The sequence below is a fragment of the Chanodichthys erythropterus genome, chromosome 21, assembly GCF_024489055.1.
Source record: "Chanodichthys erythropterus isolate Z2021 chromosome 21, ASM2448905v1, whole genome shotgun sequence".
Classification (NCBI taxonomy): domain Eukaryota; kingdom Metazoa; phylum Chordata; class Actinopteri; order Cypriniformes; family Xenocyprididae; genus Chanodichthys; species Chanodichthys erythropterus.
The window spans coordinates 8,075,616-8,094,148 of NC_090241.1; the positions used below are offsets into that span (position 1 = coordinate 8,075,616).

At 35.6% G+C, this 18,533-nt stretch overlaps 1 protein-coding gene and 1 long non-coding RNA gene across 4 annotated transcripts in view; one reads left to right on the forward strand and one right to left on the reverse strand.

The window, feature by feature from the left end:
* rbm26 (RNA binding motif protein 26) overlaps nt 1–17,664 on the forward strand; it is a 63,454-nt gene extending 45,790 nt beyond the window's left edge. The window contains exon 27 of the mRNA XM_067372678.1: nt 17,590–17,664. The gene's annotated coding sequence lies outside the window, so the exon portion shown is untranslated. The remainder of the gene's footprint in view (nt 1–17,589) is intronic.
* Nucleotides 989–3,558, reverse strand: LOC137011249 (uncharacterized). Of its 3 annotated transcripts, XR_010893459.1 has the most exons (4): nt 3,206–3,558; nt 2,331–2,950; nt 2,083–2,177; nt 989–1,693 (listed from the first exon to the last, which is right to left on the reverse strand). It is a non-coding gene; the product is annotated as an uncharacterized lncRNA (long non-coding RNA). The 3 variants fall into 3 exon arrangements; XR_010893458.1 differs by lacking the exon at nt 2,083–2,177; XR_010893457.1 differs by having other exon boundaries at nt 989–2,177.
* Nucleotides 17,665–18,533: the final 869 nt, after the last annotated feature.

Sequence of the window (18,533 nt, forward strand, 5' to 3'; positions counted from 1 at the left end):
TTTACATGGTGTTTGAACATAAATGTGTGTCGACAGTGTGTGAATACAAGCACCCTACGAGGATATAAATCAACCCACTCTTAATCCCCATAAAACCTCAACAATAGAATTATACATAGATTATATATTAGATTATACATAGAACAAGCGCTTTCATTTTCTGACATCACATTGCTCAGGCCCCGCCCTCGATTGCGGACAGACTCTGTTGTATTAGCATAGACCCCGCACTGAGCGAGTTGTACACTGTCTGCCATTATCTCGACGCCGGAGCAGCTGTAGCGACAGGAATGTCTGGTAAGCGATTGAGGAGTTGTTGTTGGATGTAAGAGTGAACATAGTCTTCATTTACTCCTGAATCTGAGCTGCTGCAGACACGGTGGATTCATTTTGTTTTTGAAGGGAATGCACCACAGATCTAATATACACATGCGATTTCTGTGTTTATGTGAACTTTGTGTGTTTTTGACAGTTTAAGTACAACAAAAAAATATGAAAGAGAAGTTAGTTTAATACTCTTGCGATGTACCATCCGACAGCCAGCTGTGCTTCAGATGTGTGCCATCAGAAAACAATAAATTGGAAGTTTAACCTGATTTAGCTTTAAAATGCATGGAAAAAATGAACTTTTATTATGAAAAACTGCACTGTCCGTGAGCTTGATTGCGATATATATGATAATCGAAACCCGAGCAGATGTCTTGTTAGTATTTGGCACAGCATCCACTGCAGGCAGCAGGAGCTATGATCGTGGAAAGGGGGTGGGGAGCAGCAGCTCATTTGCATTTAAAGGCACATGCATAAAAACAGCATGTTTTTACTTGCACTCAGAAATGGGTCTTTACAACATGGTATAATACATGATCTGTTAGTCATTTTAAGCTGAAACTTCACAGACACATTCCAGGGACACCTGGGACTTACATCTTGTATAAAGGGGCATAATCGGTCTTTGTCAGACACGTGATTTTGTTGTGTGTGACGTAACCGCGGCGCCATATTTGTGGTATCCCTGCTGACTGTGAGAATGAAAGAGATTACACGAGTTGAGATAACAAGCAAATAACTCGCAAATATGAAGAAGCACAAGAACAAAGTTAAAATTTCATATCGCGATAAACTCACCAAAGATGCCAGGGACCGTTATTTGGAGAAATTTTCATCCATTCATAACATAGATCTGTACGAACTGACTGCAGTAAGTTGGAGTGCTACTGACCCCGCATTGCTACCTAAATCATCATACTTAAATATTGTTAACTGTCTTGTTTATGGCATAAACGCATAGTGAACAATTTAAAAACTATAAATCCCTCGAAGCTCACAGATATTTCACTAATGGGTGCAGGATTTATTTATGTTCTGAAGGAAGGACTGCGATAACACAGTATAGTAACGATAATGATGTCGTGTTAACTATTTAACAAGTGCATGATTAAGGATGGTTTAGTATTATCAGGAAGAATTTTGAACTAATACTACCCTTTTTTTCATTATTGCATTAAGTACATAAACCAATGTATAACACAATAAACATTGTTCCAATAAACAAGGCATCATCAGAGATGTATGTAGAATTTAATAGTGTATTTTATTACAGTACATTCTGATATAGTATACCTTTTAGACCTACCTCTGTGTTGTCTGGGTCAATGACATTATGAGTCTTTTTTTGTCTTTTTTGTCCAAAGGCCTTAATAATAATAAAAACAAAGATATGTCATGCAAGTTAAATATCTGATTTACAGATTGTGTATATTATTAATTATCCTGTTAATACTATAAGTGCATATAACATAAATCTACAAATCACCCTGAAAAATTTAATTATACATGCTTTATTGTTCATGCAAGACTGGATAAAGCATCAGCACATTTTTACACTACAATTCTACAAAAGATTCAAACATGCGCTGATTGGATGGTTTCTCTGTGAAAATCTCAAAACAGTCAATAATCTCTGCTACTCTGTATTTAAACAAAGGAGACATATTTCTGTGCAAATCATCTCTGTCTGCCCATACAGCTGAAAGCTTCAGGTTTGCATAGATATGACACAGTTTCATTGAATGTTCTGTATACCGTCTCAGGGGAAACATTAGAAGTGTTGTGCAGGCAGATCAAATCTGAGGTATATTAAGGTTCACAGAAGCATTTGAAATTTGTATTTGTTGCGTCTGGAATCAGAGGCACAAAAAAAATAAATAAATAAATAAAAAAAAATTTGTAATAACGCCATAAAGGTTCCCAGGTTTGGCAGACCCATATAGTACATTAACATCATCTCCAAAACAAACATCAGACATCCTGTACATATCAAGTCGGTTTACTTCTGCACATGCAGATCACCATCTCCTCCAGCCTCCTGCATCTTCTCAGTGTGAAGATGATCACTCTCTCCAGCCTGATGGACCATAGTGTTAGCTGACTGACTTGGGTAAAGTTGGTTTTATATTCGCACATCCGTATTCAATAGCCTTGTTAATCACACTACATTGGACATTCAGTGGACATTCACAAGTAAATATGCCATTAAACAATACTTGCCTATTTTGATCGACTGTGAAAAATGTTATAAGTTGACAATCGTTGGTCGTCAATATCATGTCGCTGCTTAAAATTCGCAAACATTAATTTATTGCATATTTATTGGAAAGTCTGAATTTATCAGAAGTCTGAATGTGCAAATATAAAACCAACTTTACCTTAGTAGCTGACTGGATTGTTTTTCCTTACTTAGTGTCTGTGTGTGCATCTCAATCAGCTCTGAGCTCTTGAATCAGTATATTGTGTATACAAATTTTGTGACTGAGACCGTCCTGATCAGTGCCCTAACTAATGAACTAGGGAGCTGATTGAGACAGCCTGTGTTTAATGCTGATGTGGCCTTAATGTAGGGAGGGATGGTGTCCAGTTGGGGTCAGTCTCCATAATCTTTAAGCAGGCTGATCTGCAATGAAATGAAAAGGTCCACAGACCACAGCTGTAAAAAGTAGTCAGAAAATTAGAATCAGTATATGGATACAGAGCAAAAATGTCGCACCTTAAGTATAAAAATGCTGTAGCAAAATTAAGAAAAATAAAATGTAGACATATTCAAGTAAAGGGATTCAGTTTAAATTGACTTGTTTCATAGCACATACAATCCAAAACAATGCGTTGCTATAACGTTTTCTACTTTAGAAAACAGAAACCTCTAACTTACCTTTGTGAAATGTAGAAAGCAAACATACTTGAATGGAGATATCTTGACGAAAGTGATGTTTTGCGTCTCACCGCGGCAACCCGTGCGATCCGGCGCCTCTGTTATTGCCTCTAACGTTACATACTCTCCGTACAGCCTTTTTTCAAGTAGGAAACCGACTAAATCTAATCTCGTAGTAAAGTTTTTGACATTTTCTATCGTGGGAAATATTATTGCAGCTTTTCACACAACAAAAGTGTGCCATTTTTACAATGAAAAGTAGCCAAAGAAGAAACAACTCTGCACTGATACAGAGATTGTTTGGATACCTCAGAAATGGCGACGACACCCATAATGCACTTCGGTTTTCACGAGTGTGACGTCACCTGACAAAGACCGATAGGCCCCCTTTAATATTTCAGTTGTTTCTACAAGCAAAAATAGGAAAAAAACAAACCAAAAAACGAGATCAGAGAGTTTTGAGAGTTTTGCTGTCTGAGAGTCTGCTGCTTATCTGAGGTTTCTCTTGATGAGAATAAAATACTCCGTTAATCTCACATATTTCTCCTCTAGAGTTTTAGAAGAGATCCCAACAATGTCTTAAATTGAGATTTGCCAATTTCTGTTATCAAAAGTCAGAGATTTCAATATGAACTCAAATATTTCTCATCATATTCTCCCTGTTATGCCTTCTCTGATAATAGTTGTCCGTGATTTGCCAATTATTTTAGGACAGACATCTGAAGCAAAATTGATACATAAAACAAAACTGAGAACCCAATTAATGTTGGCATTATTCGGAAGTTGCAGAAGTCTTTTCTTCCTTATTGTGATCCATATCAGAGTAAAATTGCTACTTGAACAAGAAAAAATGTTGTCCACTGGGAATTTGGTTTTGCTATTGGTGACAAGCTGCCCCGCCCTCACGCCAGTAAACACATCATCAGAGAAGCATCAGAGAATTATTTTGATTATAGATGACGATTTTTAAAAAAAATAAATAAATAATAATTATGTGCACAGATAACTATAATAAATTGATCTAAAGCAAAAGCAATAAATCAGCTAGTACATTCAATTACTAACAAGTCTGAGCACTAAACCAACAGTTGTATGCAGTAAATGTGGATCCTCAAACTGAGTGTGAACAGGCGATTTGAGAGCAGTAAAGATCAACCCCTGTGGATGACTGCAGCGCTGTACTGTTGTCTCTATCTACCCACAGCTAAATTTCAAATAAACACACAAACGCACACACACTGATATGAGATCATTTAGCACTGAAAAACGGCTAGTCGTTTCTTTCATTTTGAGACTTTGGTGTAACTTAAGTGTCTGCAAAGGTTCCCTGGTGTGTAATGTGGAAGTTGTACTTGTGTGTGTGTTTGTGTTTCTCTTCTCGAGTACAGTTATTAACTGTTTAGAGAAAAACACAAAGCTGCTCCACTACTGTTCAAAGGCCGAGCTCAATCCTGATTGGATAACAAGGCCACAGTCAAACCGAATGAATCAAATACATTGATCAGAAATACATTTTATGCTTCCATGAGCAATATTGAGATTTTAAGGATCAAAGAGCTTGTTAACCCAGTGGTTAAACTGTGCTGGACCTACATGAAGAACCTGTACGGTTTTAAACATGTCAATAATGTCACCAAAGCTGCTAATGAACATTGCACATCTGATGTAGTGTGTGTGTCATTACACTGGGGACAATCCACTGTCATTTCAGATCAGAAATGTCTGAATGAGATAAAAATGAATCATATACATCATAGCCATTGCTTGACTTAATGTAGGTGCAATAGCAGATGGTGTCCAATAGAGGCCAGTCTCTCTGTATTAGTGCATATGCGCATCGAACATACAATATCATTAAATATACAGATACACTACAGTTCATAATAATAATGATACTTTTATTTAATAAGAAATATTTCTTGGGCAGCAAATCAGCATATTAGAATAATTTCTGAAGGATCATGTGACACTGAAGACTGAATTCTGTTTTGCATCACAGGAATAAATTACATTTTTAAAAATAAATTCACATAGAAAACAGTTATTTTTAATTATAATAATATTTCACAATAAAATGTTCTTAATGTATGCTTGATTAAACAAATGCAGCCTTGGTGAGCAGAAGAGACTTTTTAAAAAAAAATCTTAAAGAACAGCAGTGTATATGTTATTATTTAATTAATATCTTGAATATTATATATTAAATGTATTTATTTGATTTATATTGATTTATTGTATTTATATAATCATATTAAATGTGATCCTGGACCACAAAACCAGTCATAAGTCACACGGTTACATTTGTAGCAATAGCCAACAATACATTGTATGGGTCAAAATTATCGATTTTTCTTTTATGTCAAAAATCATTAGGATATTAAGTAAAGATCATGTTCCATGAAGATATTTTGTAAATTTCCTACCCTAAATATATAAAAAAATTAAGGAATATGATTGCTAAGGACTTCATTTGGACAACTTTAAAGGCGATTTTCTCAATATTTTGATATTTTTGCACTCATTCTTCCAGATTTTCAAATAGTTGTATCTCAATCACATATTGTCCTATCATAAACCATACATGGGAAGCTCATTTATTCAGCTTTCATATGATGTATAAATTTCAGTTTTAAAAAATTTACCCGTCTGACTTGTTTTGTGGACCTGGGTCATATATATAATATACATAATATATATTTAAAATAATATATTAAGCATTTAAGGTCCATTTTTGTGATAATTCGCATTTGACTCAATGATTAAATTATTCAGTGTATAAAAACATAAGCAATATTCTGTTTTAAAGCACACATCTTTCTCTGGCACATCTAACATTTGTTTTGCATGAACACAACCAAATGAATTTAATAAGGCGTTATAAAACTCATATGAAGTATTCTAAAAAATCAAATAAAATAAATAATGAATGGGGAAAAACACACAACTATCTCAAATATCACATGCATATGTCAATTTTATAGTAAAACATTAAACACCTTTGAAATCCTTAAGTATTATGAAGCACAAAGTAAATCTCCTCATTATCTCAAGCCTGTGTGAGTGTGTTGATAAATAGCACACATTGCTTTTCACTTAATAGCTCTTAGATGTCATTTTCAGTATTGGCAGTAGGTGGCAGGATCCATACATTGATTTAATGTGGTCATCTCATGAGGGCTGAGGGGGTGATGTCATTCTGACCAGCACACAGTCCTGAGGCCTTCCAAAACCTCCATATGAGAACAAATGCATGCCTTATTAAGTGTGCAACCTCTCACCAAAACCAATATATTTTAAAACGCATAATTCCAACTCTGAATTCTGATTGGATGAGGCAAAAAGTGTGTTGAGTCAGGCTCAATTAAGCAGTGAGTGATTAGCTGGGAACTCACCAGGAGGTTCTATAAGGGCCATTAAGGGCCCCTGATTAGAGCCACAGTATCTGAATCTGTCTCTCTGCACTGACTGACACAATTCTGCTTTATTGGCCAACATAAAATGCATACATGTTCTTGGATGTGTGTGTGTGTATGCACAGTCTATATGTTTAATCAAAACAGTTTTTGGCTATTTTGCACTCCGACAGTCTTTCAGCTCAATAATGCAAAGCACCATTTGCATAACAACACCACCATGAGCCATAATCAGGGCTGAGAGAAGCTTTGGCTTCATATATTGCCAATGGGTCCATCCAGAATCAAAGACACCTGCATTACAGCACTACAGCTCCTGTTAGATGCACATTAAAACTAAAGTGCCTGGTTGGGATGTGATACAGAATTAATAGGCAAAGAGTTTAGAATGAAACACGGGCATTAGTGAGTATTGCAAGGCATTGTGGTCAATTCAGCTGGCTTTTAGGACACATCATGCAATCAGTAACATCATTTTATGCTGATACTGGCATTAAAAACATAGTTTCTGACAAAAAGTGTCCTTAAATTCTGTCACAACTAAAGTCATTCTAATGTAAACCTTTATCATTTAGTTTTGCTGAAAATGTTGATGTGAGTCAATCTGTTATGCTATACCTTTTAAACATGGTAACCTTTTTTTCTTTTTCTTTTTTTATAAATGTGTTGGAAATTTTGAACATTTAAAATTTTAAGAATTTTCTAAACAAGACTGAATTATCTAGCATGAAACAAACTAAATAAAACCACAAAACATCACAGAATTTATCAAATCTATTGCTAATAATGATGGTTACACTGTGGTTTTCCCTCCAAAATGATGTCACTTCCTGGAGAATAATGTAAATAAGGAAATGGCTTTTTTTTAATTAAGCAAAAGGATAATCTATTATCATAGAAAGATAGAAAGTACTTTTTAACCAATTTAAACAATAACTCAAGAAAACATGTTCTGTTTGAAACTTGAAAATGAAGAAACACTTGTTTTATATTGTAAAACATATATAAATAATATATAAATATATAAATAAACCTTCTAATAAAAAGGTATTTTTTTTTATTTTTACATTTTTGCTTACTGCCCAATGATATGACATAAATCAAGAGATAAGATGAGTTTCACAGTATTGCCAGTGTCAGGTTTCCACTAATAAAGCAATTAATCAATGACTTTATAATATATAATCAACCATCTATAATTTTAAAATAGGAGCACAATGCTAAAAACTTTTCATTCTTAATCCAAATTAAATTAAGTATATTTTTAAATAATTAAAAACGTTAATTCATCTACATGGTGTTGTATGCAAATATGAATGCATTTATTTGTCAATCCTCTGCGTGTCTCGGTGTGTGTGAACGTGTTTCTCACTCAGGCCTGTGCTTGCAGTGCGCGTCTCTAACTCACTGAAATATTGAAAAGCTTTTGTTTTGCCTAGTTAACCAAGCGCTGGTGTGACACAAACTGTGAACAATGCCATGGCACACGCACGGGACTCCTCAACTCTATTATTCATGACAGGAGGACAGCAATCCAAACAGAGAGGGAACAGCATTCATCTGAGTTCAACACTAAACCCGTGCTTCCCAACCGCTTCTGCTTTAGGACATCAAGTTGTGACCCGGCACAGTACCACAACTGCTTATCATACAAAAGTAAAGAAAAGATCCTTAAAATCAAACACAGAAAGGTATTAAACTCACCATGAACTGCACAGTCCTAACAATATGCAAAATTATTAACATGACACAGGCTGAATAGGAAAATTGGCAATTTGATTATTCAGGTGACAGAATCTGCACTGAAATAGTCTGGTTTTAAAAACAAATAATGTGGAAGCATTTTCTTCTCCCTTTTAAAAATCATTAAGTCTGTTGATTTAACTATCCTAAGTTTGGTGGTTACTTGTGTTATATTATTTGCATTAAGTGCTGCTATTCCCTCCTGTCCATGAACCAATCAGAACACCCTTACGATCCATTTTGGGGTCCTGATTTAACAGTTGCATTGCAAATATGTCAAATAAGAATGTGTACCAATTATGATTTTACAGAATGACTTTAAAGAGGACCTATAATGCGCCTTTTACAAGATATAATACAAGTCTCTGGTGTCCTCAGAATGTGTTTGTGAAGTTTCAGCTCAAAATCCCCCATAGATCATTTATTATGTCAAATTCGCCCCTATTTGGTTGTGAGAAAAAACACACCGTTTTTGTGCGTGTCCCTATAAATGCAAATGAGCTGCTGCTCCTGGCCCGCTTTGCAAAAGAGGGAGGAGCTTTAACAGCTTGCGCTTCGGTTGCTCAACAACAACAAAGCTGGAGAATCTCACGCAGCCAAAATGAGGATTGTCAGTAACGATGTTCAGCCTTACACTGATAGAGAGACTCAGGAATAAGTTGCAACTTTTAGAATGAAACTGGACATTTCTGAATGGTTTGTGGGTAAATTTATGTAGTTGTTGTGGAGTTGATTCGACTCATCGACTAGCATGTGTCGTCATGATAATCTTTTGTGCAAATCCAGCATTGAATTGATCCTCGTTTGTGAAGCAGTCCGGTGTAAAATGATGGCATGGCAACAACACTCTACTGCAACAACTCTTCCTCTTCTCTAAAGCAGCCCAAAATGGCCTCACCCCCTTTGTTGTGCGTTTTCGGGGGCAGGGTTTATGTAAATTTTAGGGTTAGTGATGTTTTAAAGTCCCCCTTTTGGAGTCTCTCTAAACCCCTCCTTTCTGAGAGCTGCTCTGCTCTGATTGGTCAGATCTCTCAGTCTGTTGTGATTGGTCGACCACTTACAGTGCATGTTGGAAACAAAACGCCTATTACCATATCTGAATTTCAGCTCCGGAGGCTTCCTCACTTGATTCATTGTGATACGAACCTTAACGATGGCGTTGTTTTTTTCTGTATCAATTACAACGCAAGTCCTCATTCTTTTGAAATGCAGGCAAAGTGGATTCGCAAAGCAGAAAACAGCATCTTCTCGACATGTCAACAACATGAAACAGGCTCTTCCAGTCTCAGCTACAACAGTGTTTGAGGTCAAAGTAGTTGTTGTTCACAGGCAACCAATGAATAGGGCTGGGGGATATATCGCATGCGATTGTTACGCGCATTTAATAGACAGAGCCGTGGATCACTGACAAGCCACGCAATATCGCGTTCATTATCGAAGGCGATTCATCTGCGATATGAACGCGATATTGCGTGGCTTGTCAGTGATCTACGGCTCTGTCTATTAAATGCCGCAGACTGGCATTATGCAAATTTGTTAGATTATTTGTAACAGGAAGTGAGTCTGGAATTATGACGAATCATTTCGGAAGTTCGGAATCTACTCTTTGTTTTAGGCGACAATAACTTTATTTGTTGTGCACTTTGATCTTTAAAACTTTGCAGACCTTCTACATTCATAAACAACTATATTACACACTGCATGAAAGGTAATGTTTGAAAATGCATATTATGGACACTTTAAAAATGAAAATGTGTTGGAAATATTTTTAATAAAAGGGCAGATCTGACTTTCAGAAATATCCTCTGGTCAAGCTCAGATGCTTAAATATTATTGACTGAAGCTTTTATTAAGTATTATTAAAATGTTTACACTATGGCAGGAAATGCTAGCGTGAAAAGTCAAATGAGAATATGTACCAATTATGATTTTGCAGAATGACTTAAATTGAAATAAAATCTCAAATTAATAAAAATAGTTAGAATGACATAAATGCAAATTTTTGAGGGAGGCCAGAGCTGCACATCCTGAACCCTGCACCTGTGCTGACCCAACTTTTGCCTCCGTGTAAACTCAATCCATGGCCGCGTAAAGCCAGTGAGTGGAAGTGTGTGGAGAAAAGGGGGGTATCAGCAAATAAAGCTCAGAACAGCAGTATGGCGCTCTTTCCCAGCCACTAAGCTAAGCCATGAATTATAGATGCCTCCTGAGGATTTTCTCTTTCCGCTCCTTCTTCCGTCTTTTCTTTTTAAAGGACAGAAAGGGATAGAAAAAAACAACAATACACAGATAAAACAAATAGATGTGCTACAAGCCTATTTGGACTGTTATGTTGAAGAGGGATGTGCTCGCAAACACCCTAGAAACGATGTTAGAAGCATTTGTGTGGTTTTGAGATCATATGAGATTTGTTAGCATTACGAATGCAAGCAGGTGCCGCAAAACGCCGTCATAAAAACTCCCACTGATTGTCAACATTTATTGGATACTAACCAAAAAAGCTTCCTGTTTCCAAACAGGCCTATCAAAAGCCATATTAACAACATGAAAAAAGGGAAAAGTGCCACTAAATTGTGAAAATAGTGAGTGCGAGGTGATGTAATGTTGTCTTACTCTTAATGAATAAATTATGCGCCTGAAATTTCATCGTCATAGTAACTGTCCCATTTCTGTTGACGACACACACACACACACACACACACTCAAATGCAGGTCACCGATAAACCAAAAATGTACAGCTTTATCAGACAGCATGCAAATGACTAGTATTTGTGTTTCTGATTGCAAATATGTGTGTTAGAAGATGCATGAGTGTGTGTGTGTGTGTGTGTGTGTGTGTGTGTGTGTGTGTGCGGGAGGGAGGGAGGTAGATGGCGATGGATTGAGTCTTTATCCATGCGTAAGAGCTTGTGTGCGAGTGTGTCTCTGAAGGACATAAAACAAAACGCAGCGGACCACTGGGGCCTGTAGTTCGTAATTGCGCAGGTGGCATTTTAGCGATTCCTGCCGCACGGGGGTCAATTTTTCCCCAGGTCACTGACAGTGACATCATCAAACCGCTATTAACTCGCCAAACAATCTCAACTCCATCCAAGCCCAGTATCGATAACAGACCGTATCAAACATTCAGAACTGGCCAAAATCTGCCCTCAATCTAAACCCTTCACCTTACAGCCCACCACACACTACAACATCCCTCCAGACTCAGAAACAATGGCTTCTCTATAAAGAGAGAGAGAGAGAGAGAGAACAGAGGAATGGAGATATCAGAGGAAGGAAACGCACTTCACCATCTGAAGATTTCAGATGAGAGTTCTTCAAGACAGATCTCATGCACAAATGTCCATACAGTGGACTCGAACGCTTATGCCACACTTAAATATGTATGAAAGTCATTGCTTTAGATCACTGCTTCTCTGCTGGTTTTGCTTCAGGACTTCAGGATTTTGTGGCAACCCAAAAGTATCAAACCCATAACCTGTATTTAATGTAGTCTGGGTCATACACTACTGTTAAAAGTTTGAGGTTGGTGAAAAATAAATATGATTTTGAAGTGTCTCATGCTCAACATTATGATTTTCCAAAAATACAGTATAAACAGTAATATTGTGAAATATTATTGCAATGTAAAATAACTTTTTTCTATTTTTATATATTTATTCTGTGATCAAAGCTGATTTTCAGCATCATTACTCCAGTCTTCAGTGTCACATGGTCCTTCAGAAATCATTCTAATAAGCTGATTTGCTGCTCAAGAAAATGTCTTATTATTATCAATGTTGAGCTGCTTAATTGTGATGGAAACTGTGATACTTTTTTTTAAAAAATTCAGAATTCTCTGAAAGTTCAAAAGAGCAGCATTTATTTGTAATAGAAATCTTTTTTAACATTTTAAATGTATTTACTTTCACTTTTGATCAATTTAATGCATCCTTGCTAAATAATATTAATTTCTTTTGATTAAAAAAGTCTTTTGAATGGTAGTTTATTTTCTTCTCCTTGCAGGTTTTTTTTTTTTTTGGTTTTCTAGGATAAAATGTTTTCTCATGCAAAAAAAAAAAAAAAAAAAAAAAAATGAATTAGACGTATAGCATGAACTATGAGATTAAAAATGACCCTCAATAGAGGCCCTGAGATAATAATATCAGTGATAATAATGAGCTTCATTCCTAAAGCACCGTTCACACGCAATTCAAAGTGCTCTACAATGGAAACTGTAGACAAAGACATAAAGCTGGAAGGTTTGTCACGAGTCTGAGAGTGTTCTGTCCTGGTCCTACTGGGTGAACTGTTCTCTATTGACTTACAAGCAGGAGGCATGTGTCCAAACGCACTGCACTATTTTTCTGTAATAATAGCCAGCAGCCATGCAGCTAAATTATTAATGGGCACTATTCAATACAAACAGGTAGACACACTCACACACACACACACACACCTCTCTGCAGCCACTCCAGCCAGGTTTTATTTCACGCACAAAAAGTTCCCGCCCACACCTGCTCACATCACGGCAAACACCTCTGAATGTTTGGGATTTAGGAAGAAACGAAGAGAGGGGTCGATCTAAGTCTGTCAAGAAAAGAGATTTATATGATCTTGGATTACTGATCAAGACAGTTCTGGACAGTATCGTGATGGAAATACCAGGGTAGTTTTTGTAAAAGCAGTAATCCAAGGTCATTTAAGTTTAATATATATATATGTATATATATATATATATATATATATATATATATATATATATATATATATATATATATATATATATATATATATATATATATATATATATATATATATATATATATATATATATATATATATATATATATATATATATATATATATATATATATATATATATATATATATATATATATATATATATATATTTTACAATTCACTGTTTTAAAGTACTTTCCAGAGTTTTTTTTTTTTTTTTTTTTGTTGCTATTTTTTAAGCAGTAGCTCTCAACTGGTGTATCCCAACCTAAAAATTGGGAACACAAAAACAATGATAAATTCAAATAATACAATTATTGCAACTAAAATGCAACTGCAATCATGCATACTGTGGACCGCAAAATCAAGAGAAAATGCTTTCCATGTTTTTGGCTGTTGACGTCAAAAATCATATTTCTCATCAAACTCTACACTGAAATAAAAACTGGTGTAGGATTTACTTAGTAAATTTTATAAATAATTACAAAAAAAACAGCAAGTAACACATTCAATTAAACATGAAAATTTGAAAGACTGAAAAAGTATTTTCTAGTAAAACATTCTCCAATAATCTTTGTTTTATTTACAACTTTGAAAACTCCTTTTTTAGAGTGTACCATATTTTTATGTGAATTCATCTGCACTCAAAAACCTACATGAAGTAAAAATAAATACAACCCAGATCGAATACAACACATCTACTCTTACAGACAGGATAAACATCCTCGCTTTGTTCACCACAGTTTATTTTTACAGTGAATTATTGGCTGCTGTGACCATGAATGGATCAAAATAGTCATTTTCTATTCGTTTCTGTTATGTTTACTATTCATGTCATGTTAATAATTTTGTACATTGTTGCAGTTAATATTAATAAGCTGGAGTGTTCGATTTTAAAAGTATTTTTATTTGCTTTTGAAAAGTTGTGACCAACAATTGATTATTGTGCAAAGTAAAACCAGATCCGCTGTTTTAATGTACTTTCCAGAATGTTGGAAGGAATTTTGTAATTAACAGTTCCACGGCAGTACTTTACTTTAACTGTGTGACCTTTTGCAAAACTGTACAGGGAAATGGAGAGTCCATTCACCTAAAGGCAAAAAAATCTATCCACGTTCCTAGAACACTGCCATTGCATTTTTACGTTTTACGTTCCCTCTTCCAACTGTAGGTGAATCGACAGAATCTGGCACAGTCAGATGAGATTAAAAGGTTAAGGGTTGTGGACCATACCATTACATGATCAATAGCAGGGTTAGGGGGGGAGTGAGTACACTGACCTACCCCTTATGGGGCAGAACACATATACCACCAACCTCTCGACCCCCTCGGCACACGCCACCCGCCTCCTCCACATCCTCCCTCCCCTCGATCAATTAGCTACTAAGTAAAGAGATCTGTCCTGTGCCGCCCAGGCCACACTGTAAGAGATATGCCCTCCCCTCCTGTCCTGTCCCGTCCGCAGAGAGAAATGAAATCCTCCCTGTGTTACTGCAGGCTGCTCTGAGATAAAGGCTCTAAATAAAGAGCGCTTACATCATCAGCCATGGCATCACCCATCAGCGGAGACTCACAAATCACATGTACAAACCGTCTATAAGATCATTAAAGCACATGAAAATCATGCTTTCAGTATGTGTTGGCAAAAGAAATATACACTGTGTGATAAAAACTGTTCAAATGAGTTCACGCTGATATATGTGACATATATCAGAGTGAAACTGCTTGTTAAAAATGTTAAGTGGGACTAAGTGGGAATTTTGTCCATGGGGAATTGATTGGATTTGTGGTTTGTTGTTGGTATATCTCATGTGAGTGACAGGTTGCCCCACCCTCGAGCCAGTAAACACGTCATCAGAGAAGAGATGTCGCTGCAAGAGGGAGGGGGAGATATTTTGATTAAAGATTACAAGGCACATGAATGTTTAAAAAATGATAAATCATTTATAATAAATATGCAATATTCCATAAAAAACAAGAATGATCTGTTTTGATTTCATGGTGCCTTTAAATTCATATTTTAAAAATTTGGCTGCATTCAGGGTGTGTTGGGATAATTATATTTACAAGATAAGCACATGTGAACGTATTCACATTTTCATTAGAAAAGTCCAGACAGTTTGAGTTCAAACATTCTGAGGTAGAGGCATGTCAGTTAAAGGTGCAATGTGTACATTTGTGACAAACTGTGTGTTTGCTTGACTGGCTACTCTCTTCTGTCTCAGACGATGACGTCTTTGTCCTGTATTGGCCACCGTAGCTTCTCTACATTGCAATTCGCAACCTCACCGCTAGATGCCGCTAAAATTTACACACTGCACCTTATAAAATAATTGGTTTGGTCATAATTAAAGTTACAGAGTGTATATTTACTTTTATCAAACAACTTTTGTCCTCTATTGTGCAAATAGAGTAATGTTGATGAAAATCAACCTACAGTATAAATAATGTTTCTTTGTGTCCATTAAACTGGGACAATAAATTAAAACATTGAAAAAAATACACATACACACACTAGTTCAAAACTTTTTTTAAAGAAATTAAAACTTTTATTCAGCACAACACATTGTACTGATCAAAATTCACAGTAAAGACATTTATAATGTTTCTATTTCAAATAAATGTTGTTCTTTTGAACTTTCTATTCTTCAAAGAATCCTGAAAAAATGTATCAAAGTTTCCACAAAAATATGAAGCAGCACAACTGTTTTCAACATTGATAATAATCAGAAATGTTTCTTGAGCATCAAATCAGCATATTAGAATGATTTCTGAAGGATCATGTGACACTGAAGACTGGAGTAATGATGCTGAAAATTCAGCTTTGCATTAAGGGAAAAAATTACATTTTAGAATATAATCATATAGAAAATTGTAAAAATATTTCATAATATTACTGTTTTTACTGTATTTTTGATCAAATAAATGCCTTAAGAGACTTCTTTCAAAAAAATCTGACAAAGGAGAACATTTCAATTTTTATTTCAAACAAACATGAATGCACATCACAATGCAATTAGGACTTCCAAACACATTCACAGCAGGATTTGAGGACAGTGTTAGTGCTGCAAACTGTCAGCTGTGAGAAAGGTTAACAAGCAAACATAACTCAGCAGTGTAAGAGATGTAGAAACTGGCAAAGAAACTGTCTGAAGACCAACTTTCAGGAACTAAACGACTCTAACCGATATGGACGTGCATCCTGTTAGGAGCCACATGCTCTGATGATCCGCACTGAACACAATAGCCATAGTGTTCAGACTCAATAATTAATCCAACACAAGTCATTCATAGTGAAGGATCATTCCTCATTCTGTGCCATCTGTGATTCACTCCACAGTTTCAGTTTGATTTAGTGTCTCACATCTTATTAAATACCATTCCTCACATCTCACATTCATTTGCACTCTTTGTATTTGGGCTGTTTACATTGAATAGGGCTGCAATCCATTTAAAACTATTAAGAAAAAAAAAAAAACATTATAAGTAAGTATTGTACATCCAATTAATTGAGAGACTACATGGAATATTTTCACCTTTATAAATGCATTCGTCATTCTACTGGGCCACTGAAACTAAGATGAAAATTCAGCTTTGCATCACAGGAATAAATTATGGTTTAAAATATATTACAATAGAAAACAGTTCTTTTAAATTGTAATAATATTTCACAATATTACTGTTTTTACTGTAATTTTGATCAAATAAATGCAGCCCTGGTGAGCATAAGAGACTTTCAAAAACATTAAAAAAATCGTACCAACCCCTAACTTTTGAATGGTATGATTAAAAAAAAGAAGATAGAGATGTTGCATCAAACATAACATGAAACATAATGGATAAATCAAATCAAATTAAAAATAAAAGAAAATTGAATTATTTTAATTATTTTAATTGTATTAAAATTTAAGCACCCTACCCTACACTGTAAACCCCAATGCTCAAAATAATTAATTGGCTTTAGGACAAACTTAAATTAAACCAATTAGTTCAGTCAAATTAACTTTTATAAGTATTTACCACTTTCTTTTTCTTTCGAGTTCACAGAACTGACCTATTTTATTTAAACTGAACTGTTCCATTGTTTTGAGTTTTATGAACTAATTTCTTTTAATTTAGATGAACTTAAGTTTAACTGAAACTGGGCTGGGATTTATTTTTCCCAGCATTCTGGATAATTTTAAGTTAAATGTATGAATTAGTTTACTCAGTTATTTCAATTTAAATTTGGAATTGCTTAACTTAAATATTTTGATGTAACCGATTGCCTCAATTTTTTTGAGTTTCGTCAACTTATTCGGGTTACTTTTATTCAAGCAAAGAAATACCAGAATTCCTTCATTCTTAAGGACAAAAGGTTTTTCATTTAACACTATCAGTCAATTCCTGAAATTCAAAACAAGCTCTTTATCCTATGTTGTCTGGAATTCCATATGTCATATTATCTGCTCTATTAATTTAACGTGATACCCATTTGCCTGATCTAAACGCTATAAAATTTCACAGGTCTGGATCACGTTGCTTCAGGGCTCCTTGTACTGCACATCTGCTCCCACCTGCTCGACACCACGTGGCACAATTAAGACACACTCGAAAGGTGTGAGGCGATGGCAGATTGTCAAACGGGCGTCTAAGAGAGTGCAGCGGCCCTGCACCGCACCGCACCGGACCGGCTGGCCCTGGCCCCGGGCCACAGCTCCTCACAGCTGCGTAATCAGATTTGGGCCGGTGAGAGACTGAACGAGCCTCTCTGGGCTGCTTGACTGTTTGCAGAGGGACTGAAGGGCCGTAATGCCCTAGATTAATAGACAGCTATAAGATCAGTGCTGGAATGTCAGGAGCGATCTAGATACAGTGCAAAATGTTAGACACAGCGGGGAAAAGGGTGGTTAAGCATTTCTGTGGCTGGGAAAGACCATAAGTGATCTTCAAAAGATCATATAAGATATGACCACTTTAAGGACATTTGAGTGGCATAAAAGGACAAATGCATTCAAAGTTTGTTATTTTACATAAATATTTTTTTATATAATGACAGTGCAAGGCCAGTGTCCTCCATTATAACAACACATGTCCCCCACTGAAGGTCCAGGTTGTTACTGAGACCTCCATCTGATGTGCAGCGACAGCCCTCCGTCTGGATAGAATTAGCTGGAGCACTTATCAAGAGAGAGAATGATGGGCAAAAAGACCCAAAAGAAATATTTCATGACTGAACATGTCAACAGACACTAGAAAGTTTCAGCTAGGATGTTGTCAGAGTGCTAGAAAGTGTGACAATGAATAAAATAGCAGTAGACTGTGGCCTAAAGCAACAGACCAGATGGGTTATTTTAGTATCATTGATACTATTATTATATTTTTTGTTAATATTTCATTTTAGATTTTACTTCTTAAACTTTCATGTGTCCACTTTAATTTTAGTTAAAATTTTAGAAATGTTGTTGTTT